Here is a 9,576-nt window from a genome sequence, read left to right as displayed (position 1 = left end):
TTTACGTTTATTGTGCTCAGAACAGTAGTCTTCTGAGAGTTATTAGTTTTGAGGGCTTTCTATCTTGATTTTGAGTTGTTTCCTTTTCCACTTTATGAAAGTATCCAAAATGAAGTGTTGTGATTTCACTTTGTTTTGGATGAAAAAATCATACTTATTTCATTTAAGCTCTGTCGTCCGCCTGGAAGCAATCGCTTTTAAAAGTTTTGAAGGTATTACCGTGTTAAAATTGCGTGAATTGGTGGAAAATATTAAAATGGAGCATCTAAAGAAAAAGATAGACGAAGGAAGCTACCAAAAGCTGACAGGTAAGCTTTATTATTTAATTTATCAGTGGATATTACGTATACATTTTCAACTTTTAATTCTTGAGGGATGAAATGTTGCGTTGATGGATGCAGCGAATTCATCAAAGGTAATCTGGAGCTTTTTAAGCAGCACCTTTCCACGGTCCATAAAATCGCAACAAGTCGGAAGTCGTCAGTCCCGCTGAGATGTCCCCTATGTGACTCGATTTTTAGCTTTTTTTTAAGCTTCAACAAGCATTTTCTTACTCATAACCCTCTTCCGGGCAACACAGAAGATGTTGGAGAAAACTCTTTTGAGCTAGCAGTTCCTTCGCCCTCACCAGTGCCGACCCTTGAGGATGATCCGATGCCGTTTACCCCAATTGAAAACCCAGTGTTTTACCAGAACGACGTGTCGCTGGAAGATATAACGGCAAAATTTATGGAGATGATCTTCTTCGCTGTGATGTGTCTCTTCCAGAAAAAAAGGTGCAGAAGTTTCTTTCTGGGTTTTCCTCGATTGTTCTTTGGAGTCAACGACACGCTATGTCACAAGTGAAGCGGTTCTTGAATAACGAAAACTACTCTTTTGATCAAGAACCTTTGATAAATTTGATAAATTCTTTGTTTATCCCCGATATAACCAAAAACGCGCTCACATTTGAAGACAACATGAATTTTTTGATTGCCAAAGCTGATTGTACGGTTCCAGAACCGATCGAAACAATATTAGGAGAAACTAGGTTAAATAATTGTACGCTGTTAGGACGAGCAAGAGGAAAAAAAATTCAAAGAAGGGTTAAATTGACAAATTCTGTTCCCACTGTCAAAGTTCAGAAAGATGTTGTACATTACATTCCGATAGTTGACACGTTGCATCTGATCATGGCAAATCAAGAAGCTCGATCTATGGTGGATGCTGAGGAGCCAAAAACGGATGGCTCAATAGTATCCTTCAAAGACAGCAAACAATTTTTACAACATCCCTTCCTGCAAAGCCATCCTTATGCATTGAGACTTTCTTTACACGTCGACGACGTCGAATATGTGAACCCACTTGGATCGCGTAAAGGGAAAAACAAGCTTACAATTTTTTATTTTAAGGTTCAAAATTTTGACTCACGAGTAAATTCATCAATGGATAGGATTTACTTGGCATTGATGGTCAAATCGAGTGTACTAAAGAAATACGGCTATGCAACAGTACTAAAAGACATGCTTAAAGATCTTCTTGCACTTGAGTCACCGCAGGGAATAGTTATAAGAATACTGGGTGATACTTTAGCTATCCACGAGATATATGGGCTTCTTGGACCTTCAGCCAACCTTTTCTGTAGATCGTGTTGCATTTCGAGACGAGATCTCAAATCCGGTGAGTTAGGCGACAGTTTTACCCACAGAACCGTAGAAAACGTGCAACAGGACGTTGATTCCGTATTAAACCAGCAGAAAACCCCAAAGGAATGTGGGATACGATCAGATTGTGCGTTACATGAATTGCGATTCTTCAGATGGGCTAATACAGTTTGTTTTGATCCAATGCATGATGTATTGGAAGGTATTTTTCCAATGACTATCAAATTGATTTTGAAGCATGCAGTACAGTCCAGAATAACTACAGAACAAGAGATCAACCATCTCATCAATACATTCGATTACGGAGAGTGTGAAGACTCTGCCAAACCCTCTTCGAACTTTTCTAATCAAGTTTTGAATTCGAAAACAAATGTTTTGAGCCAAACTGCATCTCAGACTTGGTTACTCATGCGTGCATTTCCGTTCATTTTCGATGAAGTCCTTCAGCAAGACTCCAAATTAGGACAACTGGTTTCATCGCTGCTCCTAATTAGTTACGTTTGTTTTTCACATAGATTGACCCAAGACATGGTAAATGATCTGAATAATGCTATTCGAGACTTTCATTTTATTTTCAAAGAGTGCTTCTCATCATCTATTGCTATTAATAAAATGCACCATATTGCACATTATGCACAGTCATGTGTAGAAAATGGACCGCTATATAATGCTAGTTGTTTGTTGTATGAGGCCAAATTTAAGGAGTCCAAGGGCCAAGGCAAGACCTGTAGAAATTATAAAAATCTTACGTTAAGCCTAACGAAGAGATTGGCATTTAAACAAATCAACTCAATTTTGAAGCATTCTTATGTCATAGATTATCCGTTAATAATTACATCCACTATGATAGACAAAACAATCATAGATTCATCTGGTTTACTTTTTGATCTCCCACAACAAATTAAGGTAATTCAGCACTTGCAAATAAACAAAACTGATTTCCGGCCAGGATATGTAGTAAAATATCTAAAGCACACTGGAAGTTACTATGGCATAATTCTATTAATAGTTTGCCATCAAAATGAAATAATAACTATTATCCAAGAATTAGATATTGATCAGTTTGATTTTACATTGTTTGCTTTTAAAGTCAAACTTTCTCAGAACCTGATTAGAGAACTTTACAAAAGATAAACTGTTGTCACGTAAATGTTATATTTGTGGAAACTAAAGAAAGATGATATTCATTATTATGTTAGTTTAAAATACTACGACGATTAAGTAGGCTTACATACATTGTACTGGAATGTGTTGTCGTATCATGTTGATTAAAAATATTTTTCAAAATTAACCGTTTTGTTAATACAGTCAAGTCTCCTTTACTCGATCTTTCCTGGAACTCCACGTTACTCACGTAAGTATTTATATCTTAGGCTGGGTTCCAACCATTTCGTGAATTTTCACTTCAATTTGACAGTAATACCACAGACAAACAGACGTAACTCTTTGAAAAAGTTTTTCTTGAAAACATAGTATCTCAAAACATATGACCTCAGTAACGACATCTCTCGGGCTTCTCGCGGAAAACAAGCTTGCTCGATAACTCGCAAACAATATTGCATAAAAGTTCTATAGAATGTATAGAAACGTCAAAGTGATCCGATGCCAGCGCTGCGGCGAGTAGTTCGCGGAACTGATAATTTTCAAATCAACCGTTAAATGCGTGAACGAAGATACACAATGAAGTGTTACGTCTGTTTGTCTGTGGTAATACCAACAATCAATACCAAACTAACGATTTTAAATTGGCTCACTATTTGACTAGCCTATTGGTCCCAAGCAAATCGATTAACGTACCCCATTCTAGTCAAAATTCTAGTACTCCACAATGTTTGTTTTGATTTGCTATAAAAGTTTGACAGATAAAATGAGGGGTTATTGGATTTTCCTATGTTTCGAGGGGTGATTCGACTAGCTTGGGACCGAAGATAGTACCAGAGCTAGGCCAAAAAGTTGAGCACGTTTCTTGGGACCTACTTGTCTTAGAGTTACCTCTATGGTAATACCAACCGGTGGAAACTAACGATTTTAAATTGGCTCACTACTTGAGCCTATCGGTCCCAAGCAAATCGATTAACGTACCCCATTCTAGTTGAAATTTTAGTACTACACTATGTTTGTTTTGATTCGCTTTGAAAGTTTAACAGATAAAATGAGGGGTTAATGGATTTTCTTATGTTTCGAGGGGTGCATCGATAAGCTTGGGACCGAAGATAGTACTAGAACTGAGCCAAAAAGTTGAGCATGTTTCTTCGGGACCTGCTGGTCTTAGAGTTACCTCTATGGTAATACCACAGACAAACAGACATAACGCTCGCAAGTTGTTCATCGAACAAGCGTTTAACGGTCAATTTAAAAGAATCGTAGTTGGTAGTACCGCCAACTGAGGCGCGCATAGTCATTTCCCATGAGTTTGACGTTTACACACTACCGCCATCTGTTCTGTGTATTACCCACCACAGTGTACTCAACAGATGGCGGTAATGTTTTAGCTACGATGTTTTACAGTGAGAAATATTCAATGTGTTATGTCTGTTTGCCTGTGGTAATACTACTGACACATTTTTCAAAACTTCTGTGCTAATTAAATATCAAAACGTTTTATTTATTAACAGCCAATCTTATCACTGATGAGTCGTTGATCCATTTGGATGCAAATGATCTGGCAGAATTAGGGATTCTGGAGATAGGCCCAAGAAAAATCCTCAGCGTCATCGCTCAATTAATTTTGGAACGTGAAACAATTGAGAATCCTCCGGAGGCAACTCACCTACTGCATGAAAAGGTAATGATTACTTCAATTAAATATGTATCTTGCTTTTGTTCCATATACAGAAAACAGTAATTTTTGCATTATGATTTCTAATAGAAATATTATTTAATAATGTATTGCAGACAGCTCAATCGGTTTTGGCAAGCGAACCGAGATTCCAGCGTGCTCTTAAGCTCCTTAACGCTGGTACCATACCCGATAACAAAGATCTGTTGAGAATGAACAGAATTCTCATAAATTTCTATTTTGAACGCATGATCCAGGAAGAAAAAAGGTAAGGCTTTGGTAAGAAAATCAGGCGTAACATTTGAAACGGCCTTTAAACTTGTGTAAACCAACTTTTGTAGGCCCTTTACTCACTACCCGCAAATTCTCCCCTTCCCGATGATGTTGGTTTGCGTGGGTGTACTTCGGGTGGCGAGTAAAGGGCCTACAAAAGTTTGTTTACAAAAATGTTTAGACCGTTTTCAAATTTTACGCGAGAAATTCATCGTTTTATTGCTTGACTTTTTTCTTTTACAGATATCCATCATGGCATGAAAAACAGGAATTAGCTGTAAAAATCATTGAAGCTTTTCCACAATTGGAAAAAACAAGAATGAATGCAGATGCTCCTTAAGAGGTAGTTTAACAAAACAAAATATAATTAAATTATCCTTAAATTAAATATATTTTTTTTAGTCATACTTCTTCTGGCGTCACAAGGGACGAGGAAAAGGTGCCCATTACGGAATAATAGAGACGCGCGTAGGAAACATGCGTAAGGATTTGCCCTCGGAGGAACGACTGTTCCAAAGGCCAAAGAATGATCCCGTTATATTGCCTGATGGTATCCACGAAACCGCGTCATACACAGCAGCACTAACACCGTCATCACAAAATATTCGCGAAATATCAGAAAAAATGGTGCATTGCACGGTTTTGCATCAATGGTTGCTTATGCAGAAAACTGATGTCTGCAACTCAATTTTGAGAATATTTCTCCATTTGCTGGCCTACAATGGACTTATGGTAAGATTATGACCTTACGAATTTGGTTTTATTTATGTCATTTCTAAACTGACTTACTTTCGGCACATTTCAGATACAGCAAGTATTTGAGCGACTCCATCCCGATGCAAATAAGGACTGCAGCATGAGCTCTTTTTTACAGATCGGTCTCCTCGTGGAAACGAATGCTTGGAGCTCAGTTGAAGACGGTATTTAATTCCCTTATTCCAATTCAAATCGATATTCTTTCTTACTCGATGCCCTTTAAATAATTTTAAGGTGATTTCTAGTAGAGTCCACAAATGACCGCTATGTAGGCTATATATGCACTTCCACTTCAAATTTTCAATTACACAAATCTCGGAAATCAGTGCTCAATTTCATCTGAAATTGCTACTTCATGTATGCTGCAGTGCAGCAAACGTGGAGTTACAATTTAAATGTTGCACATGTCGTATATTCTATAGAAGCTTATATTTGTGCACTTATTGTTTCGAAGTGGTTCCGAGAATAAGGATGTCACAGCGAATCACCTTAATATCCTGGTAGAGAGAATTGACTATACATAATTGATAATTATTTCAGCTCACATCCGTGGTGCCCTTCGATTTAAAAAAAAATGACACATTGTGGCATTAAGAGACAGATGGAAGAGGAAATGAGTATCGAAGAGTTCCTGGCGGTACCGTTGATCTGCTGGGTAAAGGTGAGTGAGATTTAATATATAAGAGTTAGGAGTAAAAAACTTAATTTAACTTATTAGTCATATTTTTGCTTAGCATTATCATCATAATACAAGCCTATAAGAGAAAATCTTGTTTAAACTTTGTTTTCATAATTCATTTATCAGTTATTTCGTTTATTTACAGATTGACGATGATACAACCAACTTGATTGCATTAAACAACCATCTACATGCTCACCGTGATCTTCCTCCTCATATTGTATGCTGCGCTGAAATCTTCAAAAAGGGTGACGTATATGTTGTCTTTGCAGAATACACTGGGGTATGTTAATCGATTTGCTTGGGACCAATGGGCTAGTCAAGTAGTGAGCCATTTTTAAATCGTAATTTTCGTATTGATTGTTGCTACTACTGTCCTCGTTGGAATCGTTCGAATGTTCATCGTTCGAACTAGCGTCGCCACTATCGCTTTCCTCCTCTTCTTCCTTCGCTATCTGCTCCAAAACGGGAACCGACTTGACCTACGTTGTCTTCTTCTTCATCTCATGCTTGAACGTAGACGGCTGGAACTTACTGGTACTCTCCTCCTACTTCCTTTGTTCCTTTCGGAATTTCACGCTTCTTCTTCCTTTTCTCCAGTTTCTACACTTCCATTTCCGTCCGCTTTCTGCCTTCGCTAAGATCGTCAAGTTGCTTCTGCAGCTGCTTCTTCTCTATTTTCTTCTTCTTCTTCTGGACCTTCTTCTCCGAAGCAATCATTATTTGCATGATTAGCCCACTGCATTTCCATCTCCTCGGTTGCCAGCTCAATCTTCGCTTTAGCCAATGCCAGCTTATGTTCCATTTTCCTCTTCAGACACTATTTTTCCTTCTTCACTGCTTCCATTGCTTTCGCAATCCCTTTCTCGTCATCCGGAGTAGATTACGCCCCAACGGTTGCGCGAGTATTTGTACGCAGACAAACAGACGTAACACTTTGAAAAAGTCTTTCTTGAAAACATAGCATAGTATCTCAAAACATAGGACCTCAGTAACGACATCTCTCTGGCTTCTCGCGGAAAACAAGATTGCTCGCTAACTCGCAAACAATATTGCATACAAGTTCTATAGAATGTATAGAAACGTCAAAGTGATCCGATGCCAACGCTGCGGCGAGTAGTTCGCGGAACTGATAATATTCAAATCAACCGTTAAATGCGTGAACGAAGATACGCAATGAAGTGTTACGTCTGTTTGTCGGTGCCTCAACACCATACTTTCGGAGAAGTTACAAGATCTATAAAGATTAGATTCGATAAATGCAGGGCAGTTTCATAAACTTTAGGAAAATTTTATGAAACTCTTAAAAGTTCCAGGAATTTAATGGAATTCCTGAGAATTCTTGAGCAGTTAAAAACCTTAACCCACTCTCGCCCCCGAAGAGCGCGAGTAATACGTACCGCGTAAATCGAATTCGCGTAAATGAAGCACACGTAGCATATACTGTCTTGGGCAAAGTTGTTTAGTGGATCAAGATCTAAAGGTTGGTGGACAAAAGTTCGGAATTTTCTCACTACGCGGCGCTAGTTTGCATGAATTAGTGATTTCCTTGGTTTTGTGATATCTTGAAATCCTTGCCATCTACGAGGTTGCTTTCTTCGGCGAAGTTGTTCAGTGGATCAAGACCTTATGGTTGGTGGACAGAAGTTCGGAAATTGTTGTCTCCTGCAAAGTTTTTCAGTGGACCAAAACCTCATGGTTGGTGGACAGAAGTTTGGAATTTTTTCTCACTGCGCGGCGCTAGTGTGCATGTAATAGTGATTTCATTGCTTTTGTCGATATCTTAACACCTTAAAGTCCTTTCCATTTAGGAGATCGCTGTCTTCGGCAAAGTTGTTCAGTGAATCATGACCTAATGGTTGGTGGACAGAATTGCGGTATTTTCTCATAACGGGGCGCTAGTGTAAATGTATTGATGATTTCCTATTTTACGTGAAATCTTGAAATCCTTGCCATCTAGGAAGCTGCTGTCTTCGGAAAAGTTGTTCAGTGGATCGTGTCATAATGGTTGTTGGACAGAAGTTCAAAATGTTCTCACTACGCGGTGCTAGCATAGAGGTAACTCTAAAACCAGAAGGTCCCGAAGAAATGTGCTCAACTTTTTGGCTCAGCTCTGGTACTATCTTCGGTCCCAAGCTAATCGATGCACCCCTCGAAACACAGGAAAATCCACGAACCCCTCATTTTATCTGTCAAACGTTCATAGCGAATCAAAACAAACATAGTGTAGTACTGGAATTTATACTAGAATGGGGTTTGTTAATCGATTTGCTTGGGACCAATAGGCTAGTCAAGTAGGGAGCCAATTTAAAATCGTTAGGTTCGTATTGATTGTTGGTGCTAGTGTACTTAAATATGTGATTTCCTTGTTTGTGTCATATCTTGAAATCCTTGCCATCTAGAAAGTTGTTGTCTTCGGCAAAGTTTTTCAGTGTTGTCTTCGGCAAAGTTGTATGAACCGTGAACATTTGCCAATCTTCTGTTTACCAATCTTTAGGTCTTGATCCACTGAACAACTTCGCCCAAGACAGTTACTTTCTAAGTGGCAAAGATTTCAAGATATAATACGAACAAGGACATCTCAAATTCAAGCACACTAGCGCCGCATAATGAGAAAATTCCGAACTTTTGTCCACTAATCATTGATCTACTGAACAACGTTGCCGATGACAGAAACTTTCAAGATGGCAAGGATTTAAAGAATAACACAAACAAGAAGATTACAAATTCAAGCACACTAGCACCACGTAGTAAGAAACTTCTGAACTTCTGTCCACCAACCATTAGGTATTGATCCACTGAATAACTTCCCCAAAGACAGCAACTTTCTAGACGGCAAGGATATCAAGTTATAACATAAACAAGGAAATCACAAATTCAAGTTCACTAGCTCAGCGTAGTGAGAAAATTCCGAACTTCTGTTCACCAATCATTAGGTCTTGATCTACTGAACAACTTTGCCCAAGACAGTAACCTTCTATATGTCCAGGATCGTGAGATATTCCATGTTGGTCCCTATTAGGTCAAATCCCATATGCTACGTGTATTCCATTTACGCGATTCCCTCGCGTAAACGGAATCATTCGAGACCAACGTAAATGGAATTCGTGTAGACCGAGTTCGCGTTCTTCGGGGGGAAAGTGTATTGTTTACTTTACAGAGGTCTATAGATTCTCAGGAAAATTTTCAAATATTTTTGGGACAGTTCCATTTATTTCAGGGCAGTACCATGATCTTGAGAAGAATTGCAAGAACTTCAAGGTTGGGTTCAAGAAAATCTCCGAAGATCAGAGAACCTCACGGCTGTTCAATTTACTTCAAGGAAATTGCAGAAACTTAAAACAATTTCCGTAAAACTCAGGTAATTTCTGAAATGTTCTTCAAAGTACCGAAATCCTTAGGGATGACCAGAGAACTTCAGAGAAGTTTAGAGATGTTTCATTGGC

The 9,576-nt window shown here is 38.5% G+C and overlaps 1 pseudogene; it reads left to right on the top strand.

The window, feature by feature from the left end:
• The first annotated feature begins 256 nt into the window (after positions 1–256).
• On the top strand, positions 257–6,422 carry LOC135705005 (uncharacterized; annotated as a pseudogene).
• Positions 6,423–9,576: the final 3,154 nt, after the last annotated feature.

The sequence above is a fragment of the Ochlerotatus camptorhynchus genome, unplaced genomic scaffold (genome assembly GCF_037179485.1).
Source record: "Ochlerotatus camptorhynchus isolate MF236.1 unplaced genomic scaffold, CSIRO-AGI_Acam_v1.1 ptg000256l, whole genome shotgun sequence".
Taxonomy (NCBI): domain Eukaryota; kingdom Metazoa; phylum Arthropoda; class Insecta; order Diptera; family Culicidae; genus Ochlerotatus; species Ochlerotatus camptorhynchus.
This window is presented reverse-complemented; position numbering and strand designations above follow the sequence as displayed.